The following is a 17,969-nucleotide window of genomic DNA, read 5'->3' as shown; positions in this document are numbered from 1 at the left end:
TTTTATATTGTTGCTTAATCTGGGACAAAACTTTCTGGTTTTGCATCTTAGTTAATTTTCTGTTATATGGTTTTTATTCTAGCCACAGCGGAGTTGTGGTTCTTCTTGCTTCTTCTGTCTGCCCTCTGATGGAGGAGGCTAAGAGGCTGTGTAAGCTTCCTGACAGGAGGGACTGATCATGGGAGAAACTGGGCCTTGCTCTGGTGGGCAGAGCCTCAATAAAGCTTTGATCCAACTATCATCTGATGGGTGGGATTGAATCCCCACCATAGTTGTTTGACCTGAGGAGACCCAACCCTGGTGTCCACAGGCTCCATGGTAGGGTTAATGGTGACTTCCAAGAGGTCTTATGCCAGCGAGGTACTCCAGGACTGCTGCTGTCAGTGCCTCCATCCCTGTGGTAAGCCTCTGTTGATGCATCCATAGGAGACCCTCCAACACTCGGTGGGGGCATTGCTCCTTTCCTTTGGGTCTTGGTATGGCTGAGATTTAGTTTGTGCCCTCCAACAGTCTCTGTTTCCCCCAGTCCTATGGAACTCTTATAATTAAATCCCACTGGCCTTCAAGGTCAGATTCGATGGAGATTCTCAGTCCCTTTGTCAGATTCCCAGGCTGAGAAGCTTGATGTGGGGCTCAGAACATTTACAACAGTGGGAGAACTTATTTCATGTTATTGTTCTCCAGTTTGTAGGTCACCCACCCTTTGGGTATGGGATTTGATTTTATAGTGATTGTGCCCCTCTTACTGTATTGTTGCAGCTTATTTGTTTTTGGACATGAGCTATCTTTTTTAGGTGGGTTCCAGTGTTCTCCTGTTGCTGGCTGTTCAAATTAGCATCTTACAATTTTGATGCTCATACAGGAGGAGATAAGAACATGTCCTTCTACTCTGCCATCTTGAAGCAGAAGTGACCAGTGTAAATTAAAAAAAAAAAAAAGAAACAAATTGCTTCTTAGATGATGCTAGTAGTAAATAACATGCCTGCCAAAGCAGGAGATGCATGAGATGAAGGTTTGATCCCTGGGTCAGGAATATCCCTGGAGAAGGTCATGACAACCCACTCCAGTATTCATGCCTGAAGAATTCCATGGACAGAGGAGCTGGGAAGGCTGCAGTCCATAGGTTTGCATACAGCTGGACACACTTGAAGCAACTTAGCATGTACACGGAGAAGGCAATGGCAACCCACTCCAGTGTTCTTGCCTGGAGAATCCCAGAGATGGGGGAGCCTGGTGGGCTGCCATCTATGGGGTCGCACAGAGTCAGACACGACTGAAGCGACTTAGCAGCAGCTGCAGCAGCAGCATGTACACACACACACACACACACAGAAACAAATTGGTCTAACATAGTCTACATATTTTATCCCCACAAGGCACTATTCCTAGGTTCCTGACTCAAATCTGTTCTCAAGAATCCTGTAACAGCAATCATTCTTATAATTTGACAATTGGGAGAAGTTTAGACCATGGTCAGTTATTGGCATTGTAGACAATGAATAGCATATGGGGGGGGGGCAAGACATCTTATTTTTATGTTTTTAAAGATTCACTGACTGTTGAGCAGACATAAATAGCTGTTTGTTCCAATTGCAGTGTTCATGTCCCACTACTGGGTTAGTTACATGGCCTTTGAACATCTCAAAGCTGTCAGTCCTTAGTTAACACTTTTAGGTAACATACAAAATCCCCAATTGCTCAGCATGTGAAAATATGCATTAGACCACGAATAATTGTTTTTAAGCATCATGCCTCATATAAAAGTGGCCTGCTGCCAAGTCGCTTCAGTTGTGTCTGACTCTGTGCGACCCCATGGACTGCAGCCTACCAGGCTTCTCCATCCATGGGATTCTCCAGGCTAGAACACTGGAGTGGGTTGCCATTGCCTTCTCCCTAAAAGTGGCCTAGATTTAGGTAAAAACACTCCACAGTGTTGAACACAATCCACTATAAACCGTATGTGGGAACCTATTTTAGACTACATTGGCACTCTTAGTCCTAAACAGTTTAGATATATGAGGTTGTAGCACGTGATATAAACTATGAAAACTGCTTTGGTTTCCCAAAACAGGACATGTTATTCTTAAAAAGACCCATATATCAGGTCCCATGTCAGTCAATTACATTAACTGAATATTGACCTTTAAAGTAAATCCTTTTAGTGATTTTACAAAACTCATTTATAAGAGTTCTTCAAGATGTAGTTTTATCTTTGCTTGAAAGAAATGCTACCTTCAGATATTATCATTAGTTTTACAAATATAGCTTTCCACCTTTACAAAGATAATTCCATTTTAAAAATATGTAAACTTCCCCTCCATTAGCCCATATTTTTTATTATTCATTTTTTTCTGGTGTGCTCTTTGCATGGTTCTATTCCTTATCACTGCTGGAAGTACAGTGTTTTGTTTTCAGCTTAGTTTGTCCAATTCTTTCTCTGTGTAATTGTTCCTTTCTTTAGGGCAGGATTATGTTTAAACAATGATGGGCAAGTAGCATCATAAAAATTGGTCTTTCTGGTGTATGGAGGCTGTTAACTAAGATCACTTCTATATAAAATAAGTAGAAGAAACAGTATGTCTTTTGAGAATGAATAGAATATACGAAACTTAAGGCCAGAAACCAGCCCCTTAGTTATTATTCTTACCTTGAATTTTTATAACCTTGGATATTTCTACCATTCAACATAATATGTGCTATTATCAAGCATACCTAAAGCTTTTAAACTATTACCTATTTTCCATTTAAACCAAAATATGTTTTAACATGTTGCAGAAGCCATTAGAAGGCTGGCTCTGTGGTTATACTTCTTCCACTGATCGGCTTCACCTTGGCAAAGCAAGGTCACATTTCTGTGTTTCATGTGTGATTTACTCTGATTGCTAGAGATAATCTCCAAATTCCATTCCACTTTAGAAATACTCAATGTTGTATAAAATACATGAACACACTTGGGTAAAATATTTCAATTCCTGAATAGCTCCTGAAATACATCTCTTATTTTGGCTGTTTAAACTCTTTCTAATCCATGTGTCTCCCTTTCCACCACAAGGACACATATTATCATCTGTCACATTATTTTTTTCTATAAGTTCTTGCAACTGTAGCTTTCTTATTTCCTTTTTACCATAATACCATTTACCTATTTATTAGTCATATTTTCTACCTCCATTACAGATCCCGTTTTTCTTTTGTTTTCATTCCTTTCTTCTTCATATAGATCAAATCCAGTATTTTTGTTTCCAGTCAAAGTTAGTTATTTCTGTGATTAGCTTTCTGTGAGTTTCTGTGAGAAACTCACTCCTCTCACATTATAAAAACTTGTATCAATAGGAAAGAAAAAAAGCCATTTTGGAGAGTGCAGAGGATTGTAAAAACAAAGGACAGGAGGAAGGTCCTCAAGATCTAAGGGCTTGGCTTTGCCATAACCTTTGTCATGGTTCATATTAATCATTGAAATCTGAATGAATGTTAAACTTACCGTCTGTATATAACTTCTAAAGTTTGACTCTGATTAAATGTATTCAACTTCTATTATATGAAATAGAATATTAAATTCATAGTCAAAGAAAGTGGCATTAAGTGAGGTAAGAAACAATGATGGTGATAATAGAAATTCAGCAACCCTTCTGCTGGGAGTCCTTACAATCATTAGAGCGATCAGTGGTGAGTACAGTAAGTCCCCTAAAAAAAGAATCTTGAAGTTGTGAACTTCCAAAGATGCAAATGTGCTACTACCCAGACACCACTTTTTTCAAGAGGGTAGATAAAATGTATCCAGCAAGGAACTAGAATCTGTGCCATCACTGTCAATTGTGATTGAAATAGCAACTTACCCTCCATTTCCTATTGCTGATGATCATTCAGATTTATCATCTCCCACTTCCTCTCCCTCTCCCTTATCTAGTCAGTAATTCTTTTTGCCTGTCCACTCAATGTCAGCCCCTATGTGACAGCTGTTGTACTGAGCTATTGCACTTTTCAAGGTACTGTATTATAAGATTAAAAATGTTTTCTTTATTTTTCTGTTTGCTATTACTTGTGTGAAAAGTATTATAAACCTACTATAGTGAAATACTGTGTAGCTGATTTTGTTAGTTGGGTTCTTTGATGAACTTCCACACTAATTTTACTTACAAATGTACTCTTGGAATGAAATTCATTTTTATGTAGGGTACTTACTGTAATGACCTTAGTTTTAGTAAGCTGCTCTTTAAATGGTTGTGGATTAAGTAAGAGAAACTATGCGAGACTTTTTGTTTTTATTCTCTGAACCCACCTGACTCAGGGGTGATGAGTTGTTAATCATAATAGGTTCTCTTCATTCATTTGGTTTGTCGCATATTTTTAGAGGTGATTTCTCATACACATAAAAGTTCAAGATAAAGTGTAAGCATTTAAATCAAGCCTTCTTGGAAAATATGCAACTGTAAGAAAGAGCCCAGCCTTAAGAAAATTTTGTACACAAACAAAATATTACTATGAAGAGTGACCAAACAGTGAGATCAGCAAAATGGCAGAATCTGGAATGCTTGTCTCCCCACAGAAACATCAAAAAACAAACAAAAATAATCAAAATCAATGCTGTTAAAACCCCAGAAAATAGTGAAAGACTTACAGCAACCAAATGAATCATGAATTCAGGGGAAAGACAGTTGACAATGCATTTTTAACTGCTTTTAACATACCACTCCTTGTTTGGCCAGCTGTCCTTTAACAGCCTATATTCCCATTAAGGATGGTGGACCTTGGCACCTGATTCCAGAGGGAGCAGAGCAAATCTCATTTGCAAGCTATGGTATAGGTCTGTTTTACCCTGATTGGGGTCATTTCAAGCTCAAAGGCAGGAAAAAGTCCATGTCCCAGTTCCAAGGCAGGCAATCAGAAGAGATTCTTACAATCTCTTACTTGTAAGAAGGTTCTATTTTTTGTTTTATGTAAATCTCCAACTCCACATTGGACAGTATAATCTGCTTTACTCAATCTATGATTTGAATATTAATTTTATCCAAAATGACCCTCACAGAAATACCCAGAATAATGCCTGATACTCTTTCCTATTGGTAATTATCACAAAGTATTTCACAACTCAATTAAAAGACAGTTTGACAGAATGGATGTAAAGACAAGAATCAACTACACACTATCTAGAAAAGAGTCACTTTAGATGTAAACACATATGTAGGTTGAATGTGAAACATGGGAAAAGATATTTCATGCAAACAGTCACCAAAAGACAGCAGCAATCACTATACTAGTATTAAGCAAAATACCTTAAGTCAAAACATTTAAAGAAGCAAAGAACTAAATAATACAATGTCAAATATGTCAATGTCAGTGTTCTGAAATATATGAAGCAAATATGGGCATAATGGAAAAGAGAAATAGCTTTACAATCATGGTAGAAGACTTCAGATAACTCAGTTTCACTTGTGGATAGAATATGCAGACAGCAAATCAGCAAGGAGATAGAGTACTTGAACAGTACAGTAGATAATGAGACCTAACAGACATACAGAATACTTCACTCAAAAATAGCAATCAAATACACATTTTTTCTTAATTGGAGAAATTTCTTTGGTAGTACATATATTAGGTCACAAAATTAATTAATACATTTAAAAAGATATAGATCATGCAAAGGACTATTTCAGTCACAACAGAAAAAACTGGAAATCAGTAGCAGAAGAAAAATTAGAAAGTCTGCAGATTTGTGGGAATTAAACAACACAACACACTTAAAAGCCAATTAGCTAAAAATAAATCCCAAGGGAAATTGGAGAATATCTTGAGACAAGTGAAAATTAAAGAACAAATACCAAAATCTATAGGACACAGTACAATCAATGCTAATAGGGAAATTTATAGGTTCAAATAATGCTTACATTTGAAAAGAAGAAAGATCTCAAATTGACAATCTAACTTGAATCTTCATGAACTAGAAATAAAAGAACAAGCTAAACTGAAATCCAGCAGATGTAGGAAGCATGATAAAAATTAGAACAATGATAAAGATTAGAACAGAGATAAATAAAATTTTAAAAACTAAAAAAATATCAACAAAGTTCAAAGTGAGTTATTCTTTGGAAAAGAATAACAAAATTGGCAAGCCATTAGTCAATCTAAGGAAAAAAGAGCAAAGAAATAACTGATGTTAATCTTAGCAAATAGCTAAGACTCTAATAGCTAAATAAAAGAAGGAACATTGTCATCAAATTTATAGAAGTGAAAAGGATTATATAAAATCATATGAACAGTGTTACAAAACTTGGATCACCTAAAAATATCCTAAAAACACACAGCTTACTTATTGAATTATGACTAAACAGAAATTTTCAACAAACCTGTAACTGATAAGGGAATTGAATCAGTAATCAAGACTATCCCAGCAATAAAAGCCCAAGACCTGATGTCTTTACTGGTGAATTCTACAAAACATTTGACAAAGAATCAGCACCTCTGTTTCAAGTTCCTCAAAAATTCGAAGAAGAGGAAATAACTCTGAACTCGTTCTAAGAGGCAAGAACTTTCCTAATACCAAAAGCAGACAAAGACATTGCCAGAAAAATACAGACTAATATTCCTGATGAAAATTTAAGCAAAAGTTCCCAGTAAAATAGTAGTGAACATAATTCAACAGCATATTAAAATGATTGTATACCATGTCCAGCTTAGATTTATTCTTAGAATGCAAACATTGTTCAACATATGAACATACACTATATTAACGGAATGAAGAGAAAAAAAATACATGACAATTTCATTTAAAAAAATTCAACAAATTATGAATAGTGGCAAAAGACTTTAACATAATAGAGGCCAAATAAGGGGGAAAAACACCACTAATATGATATTCAATGGTGGAAGGCTGAAAACTGTTTCTCTTAGGCCAGGGACAAGATAAAGTTTTTGTATTACTACTTCTACTTAACATAGTACTGGAAGTCCTGGCCAGAATAATTAGGCAAGGAAAAGAAATAAAATCATCCAAATTTTAGGAAAGAAGTAAAATTACCTCTGTTCATAGATGATATGTTCTTATAGGCATAAAATTGTAATTCTCCACAAATATAAAACATTAAAACTATTGAAAATTATGATAGTATCACAAAGAATAAACACTGGGGAGTGAGTTTAACCAAGGAGGCAAATATGAAATGCTCAACAGAAACTATGATGCATTGTTTTCTGAAATAAATCAAAGGATACACAATTGAAACAAAGATATTCTTCTTCATGGATTGGAAGACTTAATGTTATTAAAATGTCAGTAATAGCTATAGAAACCTAAAGATTCAATGACATCTCTATCAAAATCCTGATGACATTTGTTTTTGCAGAAATAGAAAATCTATCTAAATTCATATGGAATAGGCAAAACAGTCTTGAAAAAGAAAAACAAAATTGGAGGCCTTACACTTCATGATTCCAAATATATCACAAACAAAGCTATTGCAAACAAATCAGTGCAGTGCTGATATAAAAATATACATAGAGATCAATGGAATATATTAGAATGTAATAGAGAACATTGGATTTTTGCATATATGGTCAAATGATTTTTAACAAGAGTACAAATCCATTCAATGAGGAAAGACACTTTTTTTTCTGAAGAATGATGTTTTGAAACTGTTAAAGAATGAAGTTGAAACCTTACATTTCACAATGTACAAAAATTAACTCAAAATGGATCCATGATCTAATTATAAGTCCTAAAGCTGTAGAATTCTTAGAAGAAAATGAAGGAAAGGTCAAGGCTTTGGATTAGACAGTAATTTCTTGAACATGAGACTAAAGCACAGGCAAGGACAACAGATTAGATAAACTGAATTACATCAAAATTTAAACTTCTTTTCATCAAAGAATCCAGTCAACAGAAGGAAAAGGCAATTCATAGAATGGAAAAAAAATATTTGCAAACAATACATTTCACAAGAGGTTAATATACAAAATATTTAAATAACTCCTACAACTCAATAGCAACACTGAAATGATCTAATTAAAGATCAGCAAAGGACTTGAAAGAACATTTTTCCAAAGAAGATATACAAATGATGAATAAGCATATGAAAAGATGCTCAATATTGCTAATTATTAGGAAAATATAGTCAAACTCACAATTAAATACTATCTGATGTCCATTATGGCTGCTATTACCAAAAAAGAAGGAATATAAAATAACAAGTTTTGGAAGGTAGTTGAGAATTTGTAACCCATGTTCTCTGTTAGTGGGGATGTAAATGGTATAGCAGCTATGGAAAACAGTATGCTAGTTCCTTAAAATTTTTTTAAACTGGCATTACTTCTGAGTATATACCAAAAATAATTGAAAGTAGGTACTTGAAGAGATATATGTACATTTGTCTTTATTACTGCATTATTTACAATAAGCAAAAGATGGAAGCAATTTAGCCACATACATTGATGAATGATTGGAGAAACAAAATGTGATATATTTGTACAATGAAATATTGTATTGGCCAAAAAGTTCATTCAGGTTTTTCCATAAGATGTTACAGAAGAATCTAAATGAACATTTTGTCCAACTCAATATTGTTTCATCCTAAAAGTAAGAAAATTCTGATAGATGCTGAAACCTGAGGATATTAACATGTTAAGCTAAAGAAGCATGTCACAAAAATGCCAACATCGTTTGATTCCATGTATATGAGGTACACAGACTGATCAAATTCATAGAGAAAGTAGAAAGGTGGTTTCTAGAGACTGGGGGAGGGAAAGATGAGGTGTAATTATGTAATGAATACAGTATACTTCTTTGCAGTTTATAAGTGTTTTTGCAAACTTTTTCTTTCCTTGAGTGTGAAATGTAGAAAAGCCAATTTTTTTTAATGATCCTGGGGCTTTCCAGGTGGCTCAGTGGTGAAGAATATGCCTGCTAATTCAGGAGACACAGGAGAAACGGTTTTGTCCCCTGGGTAGGGAAGATCCCCTGGAAGAGGAAATGGCAACCCATTTCAGTATTCTTGCCTGGAAATTCCATGGACACAGCAGCCTAGTGGGCTACAGCTCATGGGGATGCAAAAAGTTGGACACTACTTAGTTACTGAACAACACACACACACATCATTTGTAATACCTAGCTGCAAGAAATATGAAGTTTTTCAAGATATTTTAGATAATCACAGCTAATATTTACAAATGATGTAATGTATATCAATGAAGCCCTGATAGATAGGCTTCTAACTCATAGATAGGAGTTACTATCCCTACACTACTGGTGAGAAACTAAGAAAATAGAGATTAAATAATGTGCAAAAATGTAATATATTATATAGATATAAACATAGTAGTAAAAAATTGAATCCAGCAGGTTTAGTCTCAAGTCTGTGCTCTTGGGCTAGTGAGTCTCAAACTTGAAGCTTCACTAAAATAATTTGGAAGAAAGGTTACATTTTAGCTTGCTTCCCTCCCCATACCCTGCCATCAAATTGCTGATTCAGAAAGTATTAACTGGACCTAAGAGGTCCTGTTTCTGTCAAGTTCCCAGGTGATAGTGATGCTGGTCACCTGCTACTTGAGAAACTCTGCTTTTGATACTCTTGCTGCCAGGAGGAGCAGAGCCAGACTCAGGGGTATTGAAGACACTCCAATGGCCCAGTTTACAGGTAGATTCCTGCAGGTATTTCATCACCACCACTACAACTACAGCCACAACAAATGCTAAAATAAAGGATTGCTGAGATAAATCTTCCGTCCCTTCCACAGGGGAATATTACCACCACTTCCACCACTCCTAGGATTTTCTTGAGACATAATTTTTCCCATGATGTTAAGTTCAGTTAGTAAGTTATGTCTGACTATTTGACACCCCGCGGACTGCACCCACCAGCCTTCCCTATCCATCACCAACTCCCAGAGCTTGCTTAACTCATGTCCATTGAGTCAGTGATACCATCCAACCATCTTATCCTTTGTCGGCCCTTCAATCTTTCCCAGCATCAGGGTCTTTTCCAATGAGTCAGTTCTTTTTATCAGGTGGCCAAAGTACTGGAGATCCAACTTCAGCATCAGTTCTTTCAATATTCAGGGCTGATTTCCTTTAGGATAGACTGGTTTGACCTTGCTGTCCAAGGAACTCTCAAGAGTCTTCTCCAACATCACAGTTCAAAAGCATCAGTTCTTTGGCGCTCAGCTTTCGTTATGGTCCAACTCTCATATCCATACATGACTACTAGAAAATTCATATGTCAATACTGGTTAAACCATAGCTTTGACTATACAGACATTTGTTGGTAAAGTAACATGTCTGCTTTTGAATATGCTGTGTAGGTTGGTCATAACTTTTCTTCCAATGAGCAAACGTCTTTTAATTTCATGGCTGCAGTCACCATCTGCAGTGATTTTGGAACCCAGGAAGATAAAATCTGTCACTTTTTCCATTGTTTCCCCATCTATTTGCCATGAAGTGATGGGACTAGAAGTCATCATCTTCGATTTTTGAATTTTGAGCTTTAAGCCAGCTTTTTCACTCTCTTCTTTCACTTTCATCAAGAGGCTCTTTAGTTCCTCTTCACTTTCTGACATAAGGGTGGTGTCATCTGTATATCTAAGTGCATTGCTACTTCTCCCAACAATCTTGATTCCAGCTTATGCTTTATCCACCCTGGCATTTCGCATGATGTACTCTGCATATAAGTTAAATAAGTAGGGTGACAATATACAGTCTTGATTTACTCCTTTCCCAATTTGGAACCAGTCTGTTGTTCCATGTCCGGTTCTAACTGTTGCTTCTTGACCTGCATACAGATTTCTCAGGAGGCAGGTCAGGTGGTCTGGTATTCCCATCTCTTTAAGAATTTTCCACAATTTATTGTTATCCACACAATCAAAAGCTTTAGCCTAGTGAATAAAGCAGAAGCAGATGTTCTCCTAGAATTCGCTTGCTTTCTCTATGATTCAATGGAATTTGGCAATTTGATCTCTGGTTCCTCTGCCTTTTCTATATCCAGCTTGAACATCTGGGGTTTCTCAGCTCACAAACAGTTGAAGCCTAGCTTGGAGAATTTTGAGCATTACTTTGCTAGTGTGAGAGATAAGTGCAATTGTGCAGTAGTTTGAACATTCTTTGGCATTGTCTTTCTTTGGGATTGGAATGAAAACTGGTCTTTTCCAGTCCTGTCACACTGCTGAGTTTTCCAACTTTGCTGGCATATTGAGTGTAACACTTTCACAGCATCACGTTTTAAGATTTGAAATAGCTCATCTGGAATTCCATCACCTCAACTACCTTTGTTCATATGATGGTTTCTAAGGCCCACTTGACTTTGCACTCCAGGATGTCTGGCTCTAGGTGAGTGATCTCACCATTGTGGTTATATGGGTCATTATCTTCATTCTTTCTGGAGTTATTTCTCCACTTTTCTCCAGTTCAACAAACCTGGGGAGTTCATCTTCCAGTGATACATCTTTTTGCTTTTTCATACTGTTCATGGAGTTCTCAAGGCAAGAATACTGAAGTGGTCCCTTCTCCAGTGGACCACGTTTTGTCAGAACTCTCCACCATGACCCATCCACCTTGGATGGCCCTATACAGCATGGTTCTTAGTTTCATTGTGTTAGACAAGACTGTGATCCAAGTGATCAGTCTGGTTAGTTTTCTGGTTAGTTTCCAGCAAAAGCACTGCCTAAAATGCTAGCATGTGTTGGTTCCTACCTCTTTGCCTCCCACAGCCCTGATTCAGGGTCAGAAGATGGGTAAATATGATTGAGCAGGGCTTGGGTCACAGTCCCTTTTCCTTGTTATAATGAGTTGCCCAAAGTTTATTTCTAGATCTTTCAGGTCCTATGTACTTTGGGAGCTGATTGCTTGTTTCAATGAACAAGGTCTACAAGGCAGGGGGTTCAGAAACTAGGCAGATAATATACTAAGACATGTCTACTATGATTCTCTTAACTAGCTGGCAGGTAGAATAAAATTTTAATCATTTTACAAATATTAATTGAGCAAAACCTGTGTGCAAGGACCATAAAACACTGAATACAAGCATTCACAGTCAATGGCCATGCCTTTGTTATCCCTACTCAAGGCAAAAATAAGCAATATGCTAATGTGAATTAATGAAGGTCAGGTGTAGCAAGGATCTTAGTAGAAGCCAGACTTCTGGCTGTATTCCTGCAAATTCTAGTCCTCTGGCAGTAACTTTTGTCGCTATGTGCCTACCTACCTTTCATAGAACATGATTACTCTATTGCAAATATTCCCTGAAACCTGAAACTACTTTCAGCCATTTCAGAAGGAATGAACAGGGACCCTCAAGTATCATTTATGATTTTCATTAAATGCAACAGAGTCCAACTCTGGGTAATTTAACAGAACAGTATATTGGGAGGAAATAGGTACTTGATAAATCCAACTCAGGTCTGGAAGGACAGGGCCCAAGAGAGTCCTAAACTGCAGACATTTTAGGGTATCATTTTCTGGGCTTCCCTGATAGATGAGTTAGTAAAGTATCTGCCTGCAATGCAGGAGACCCCAGTTTGATTCCTGGATATGAAAGATCTTCTAGAGAAGGGATAGGCTACCCACTCCAGTATTCTTGGACTTCCCTTTTGGCCCAACAGGTAAAGAATCTGCCTGCAATGAGGGTGACCTGGACTCAATCCTTGTGCTAGGAAGATCCCCCGGAGAAGGGAAAGGCTACCCACTCCAGTATTCTGGCCTGAAGAATTCCATGTACTGTATAGTCCTTGGGGTCGCAAAGAGTCAGACACGACTGAGCGACTTTCACTTTCATTGTTAGAATCAAATATTCCCACTATTTAAGTTGTAATATCTTATTTTTCTCAAGTTTTTAAATGTAAAGAGAAGTGATTGCATTGTCCTGGCTCCCCCAGACAGAAGAAAACCAGCCCTGCACAAGGAGTCAAAGCAGGATTGTGTAAAAGAGCAAGGAAGCATCTTCTCACAGGAAGACCTGGATGCTGTCACCAGAAGGTATGTGCCCATGAAGCCACAAGGCTTACATATTCACAGCCTCCCTGATCCTCTGTCTTGTATGCCTAAGTGTAGAAATGTGTTGCCAGTCAAACAAAAGATCAGTGCGTTAAAACTAAAAGTATTTCTTTGTAACAGCTATGTTCTCAGCAATTTTCCTCTTACACATTCATCAACTGGAAAGACACGACAGGGTAGGACAGCTCTATAAGTTTTTATGAACAAAATATTTCAAAAACTAATATGTCCTTAATAATACTTGCTATAAGAATAAATTTCTTCAGAAGGAAACATGAATGATATAAAATTCTCATTTCTACAGCTCTCAAAGTATTTATCAGTATTGTATTGTAAGTTCAGCCTTTGTATTTTTCTGCCTTTTTTTTTTTTTTTGCTTTCCTTTTCACTAATAGAAAGAAGTGGTATTTGTTTTGGACTAACATTTTATGACAATAATTAAACACATTTATTCTTATTAGACTAGTTAATTGTGCACACAAAATGTGTAAGGCAAAATATTTGACCAAATCACAAAAATGTAAAATTATATCCTAATTATAGCCCTATTCTAAAACCTGTATAAAAGTACCAATCACTGAAAATGCAGTTAATAATTTTGGACCCTAAAGGAATTTTTTTTTCTAGAGGATAAATCATTATTCATTAATATTCCGATTTTATACATCTCTGAGTACAAAAAAGCAGAAAAATGATTAAAGTTTTAATTGCTTTAAGGTAATAATTGAAATGAGATAATACCGCTCTTAGCAATGCTCTGTCTTTTACTGCCTTCATCAATTTTGTCAGAGAAACAGCAGACTCAGAATGCATGTGCTGTTCTGAGTACCCATCAAAATGGCACATTTACTAGAATCTGCATGTAAATATTTAACCTAGTACGCTTATTCTGTAGGTGATTTGTGCTAGACTATCACTTAGTAGCTGTTTATTCATTATAATTTAAGTTCAAATAAGAATAAACTCAAAAATATACTCTGCACAAGGTATAAAAGAACATGAGAAAAAATAAACATTTAACCAATTATTCATATATTTTAAATTATTCATATGGTGATTTCTTTTCATATTTAGTCTATTAACTTGATATACTTCTCTCTAAACTTCAAGCATTCTTGTGACACAGAAAACAGAAAAATTGGAATTTTACCAGCGGGTCAAAACTTAGAACCCTCACAGCCTAGAAAAGAAGATTCCTTTAAAGCAAATATGTAAGTAAATTACAATAAAATGTGTCAATATAAACTACATCTTGACTCATTTGGACTTATAAAATTAGGGCCTTCAACTACAGGCATTGATTGAACCATAAAGAACCAAGAAATCTCCAAAGTAGTTTAAATAATTATGTCAAATTGGGAGAAGGAACCTGTGCTCATATGTGATGATGTTCTTAGCAAAGGGAGTGGACATAAGGAGGAGTGTGGAGTGGTGGTTATTCTGGTGTCAGAAATATCTTAGTGAAATAACCTGTGTGTGTGTGTCTCTGTGTGTGTCTGTGTCTGTTCATACATGTGTGTATGAAGGGGCACTTGGGGATGGCCACCTGGCTTCAAACTGAAGCCTGGCCGGTAACCAAATGGAGATGGACAAATGTCAACTCCTCCAAAGGAGGAGGGCAGGTTACCTGCTAACCGTGCTTCTCAGCCACAAGAAGCTGGTCAAGCTGAATTGAGACTTCAGTCAGAAACCAAAGCTGAAGGCCTGTCCCAACAACATGAAGACAGAGCCTCGCTTATGAAAGGAATTTTAGGAATTATCTGTGCATATTTCTGGCCTCAGGCAATAGTGTAATTCCAAAGTTTCATCTTCTAGACAAGATCTTACCTTATAGCCCCATTTATTTTCTCAGTGACTCAGACTATAGTTTGTCAAGAACCCATACAAATGAAGGTTCCTGCAGTTAGAAATACTGGGGTCAGAAAGGGCTGATAAAAAACAAGAAGCAAATTGATGGACTCTATTAGCTATGCATTAGATTTGGAGATTTATAGGGAAAAGTGAAGGCAACATTTGTGTGTGCTTTCTCTCCAAATCCATTATCTTCCCACAATTATCCTCCTCCCATTGTGTCTGATTAATGGTAACACCACACACTAATTCATCTGTGCTGGAGACCTGGGTGATCTAGTGGACGTCCATTTCCTCTAATTCCTCAACTCCAGCTACTCCCTAAATCTTGTTAACTCCATTTCCTTCGGGCCGCAAACATTTGCTCTTTTTTTCTCCATTTCCATTGTCAACAACTCAACCAATTTGTCGTTGGAGGATCATTGGTGCACTCTGGGACATAAAAGTGTCAGAGGAGATATTGGGCTTTAGAGTTGATGCTGGGATGAGTTAAGGTCTTTATGACTGTTGCGGTGGGATATGTATTGCATGTAAGAAGGACATGAATTTTAGGAGACCATGGGTAGAATGCTGTGGATTGAGCAGTGTCCTTCCAAAATTCATATGCTGAAGTCTTATCACTCAATGTGTCGATACTGAGAAATGTGACTTATAGGGTGCTGATTAAGGCTAATGAGGTCATAAGAATGGGGCCTCAATTCAACAGGATTAGTGTTCTTATAAGAAGAGAACCAAAGAGCTTGTTCTCTCTTTTTCTCTGCCTGTGCACAAAGATGCATGTCGGCATGCTGAGATGGTGCTGCCCCTATAAGCCTCAGAAGAAGAGCCCTCAGAAAGAACTCTGACCTTGGACTCCCAGCCTTCATAACTGTGACAAAATTATTTTGTTTAAACAGTCCAGCCTGTGGTATCTTGCTAAGACAGCTTGACCTGACTAATAAAGATTTTGGAGGATATCCATTTCCTAGGTCCCTGCCCTTACCTATTACCAGATCCTTTTAATATTATTGTTCTACACACTAGATTGCTTACAGATTTTAAAACTAAAGTGTTTTTTTTTAACATTGATTTGTATTTTAACTATTCTTTTTTTCTGGAATTAGTCTTTTTCACTTTGCTCTCTTAATAAATGGTTGCTAAGCAGATAAGAAGGATAAATTAGGAGTTTGGGATGAATACCTACTACTATATATAAAGTAAATAACCAGTAAGGACCTATTGTATAGCACAGGGAATTATTCTCAATATTTTGTAAAACCTATAAGGGAAAATCTGAAAAAATAGATAAATATGTATTTATGATTAAATCACTTTGCCGTACACCTGAAACTAACACAACATTGAGCTATACTTCAATAAAGATAATTTTTTAAGCTCAAGTTCTACCTTCTAGTGTAAAGCCAGTGGACCACTCTCTCCTTATATTTTGCCACTAAATAAATCTATGGAGCATTTAAGAGACAGAATTATTTATTTATTGGCTTGTTTTCTTTCCATTAGACTATGAGCTAATTGTCACAGAGTGTTTTGGACTTGAACAGACCTATGTTTGAATCCTAATTCCATAATTGATTATCTAAGTTAAACTCTCCAAGAAAATTGAATATGATAACTAACTTATTATGTTAATATAAAATTTAATTGAGATCACATGTTCTTGTCAACATATTGTATGTTAATAATGTTGTTATCATTTTTCATGTATTTTTAAATCATGGGGTTTGACATACATTGAGCTGCCAACAACTGCTCATTGCAAAAAAATCTCTATTGCAAGAATGAACAAATGAGCAAATACATTAATGAAGAATTGAAAACAGTGATAAGAGCAACTTAAAAAAAGGAAGAAAGGAAATCAATACAGACAAGAAAGTTTAAGTGACCCTCAAGAGTAATAGAAAATATGATCTCAGTGGTTGTAATGATCAGCAGACAAGCTTTGAAATAACTTTTTACCCTTTGCCTGAAATATTTGGCCCATTTTTCCAAAAGTTGAATATGAGTGATAGCTTTTGCAAAAAATTCATCTTGCTTTTATTGCATTGCATGCCCTTCCCTGGTTATATCATAATTTCTTGGACCTTGTTTTCCTTTACTAATTGGAAGCACAATCAGGATTCCAGGGAGTGAAGGAAACAGATTGGATTTTCTAATTAAGAACAGTTAAGCAACATTTCAAGAGAATGCAGTGGAGGCAAATTTTTGTATAGAACAGGTATATTAGAAACTATATTTTGTAACTTTATTAAAACAAATATGGTGAAAGACCTCGAACCAACAGAATTCTTCACTTACCAGTTAAACTTTCAGTGATAGGAAATTAGTTTACAAAACTAGGCAGGATGGAACATTTTCCAGTCCTTTCTTTCATGCTTTAGAAAACATGTTCCTTTTTCCTGAAACAATTAACATTTTAACTAGCTTACCTTAGCAGTACAATTATCCACCACATGAAAGTTACCAGGTTTGTGTATGCAAGCCAAGCTGCCTCAGTCGTGTCCGACTCTTTGTGACCCTATGGACTGTAGCTGTCCAGGTTGCCCTGCCATGAGACTCTCCAGGCAGGAACACTAGACTGGGTTGCCAAGCCCTCTTCCAAGTGATCTTCCCGACCCAGGGACTGAACCCACTTATATCTCCTGCATTAGCAGGGTGGTTCTTTACCACTAGCGCCACCTGGAGAGATGCTTCCCACATTGCATTTCAATTCAAGGCTAGCTGCTGGCCTTTGTTCTGCTGAACTGCATTTCCCACTTTTCCTTTCTCTGTGTGTTGCTGGTCAGCATGGGCCACTCAGAGACTTTGAAGCCAGATTTGAAGAGTGCAGGTACAGCATCAGACACCATCATTCACACATGCTCTCGTTGACCATAGGGGCCCCTCATCGCAGGAGTCAGTGCCCAGGAGTCCAATAGTGCCTTCCCTCAGGGCTCCTCACTCAGCTTCTCCAGCTCCTGGATCAATCCTGTGCATTTAACTCCGTGCTGAAGGGCCTCTGGTTCTGCAGACCAGCAATCCCACCTAAGTCAGAGGAGATGAATTTGCACCCATTTCAGCTCATCCTCTTGGGCTCCACTTCATTTTCCCGAGTCTGGGTTTTTCTCTCCCCTATTTTCCAATTTCATATGTATTTTTTCATCCCAAC

The sequence above is a fragment of the Bos indicus x Bos taurus genome, chromosome 4 (genome assembly GCF_003369695.1).
Source record: "Bos indicus x Bos taurus breed Angus x Brahman F1 hybrid chromosome 4, Bos_hybrid_MaternalHap_v2.0, whole genome shotgun sequence".
Lineage (NCBI taxonomy): Eukaryota > Metazoa > Chordata > Mammalia > Artiodactyla > Bovidae > Bos > Bos indicus x Bos taurus.
This window is presented reverse-complemented; position numbering follows the sequence as displayed.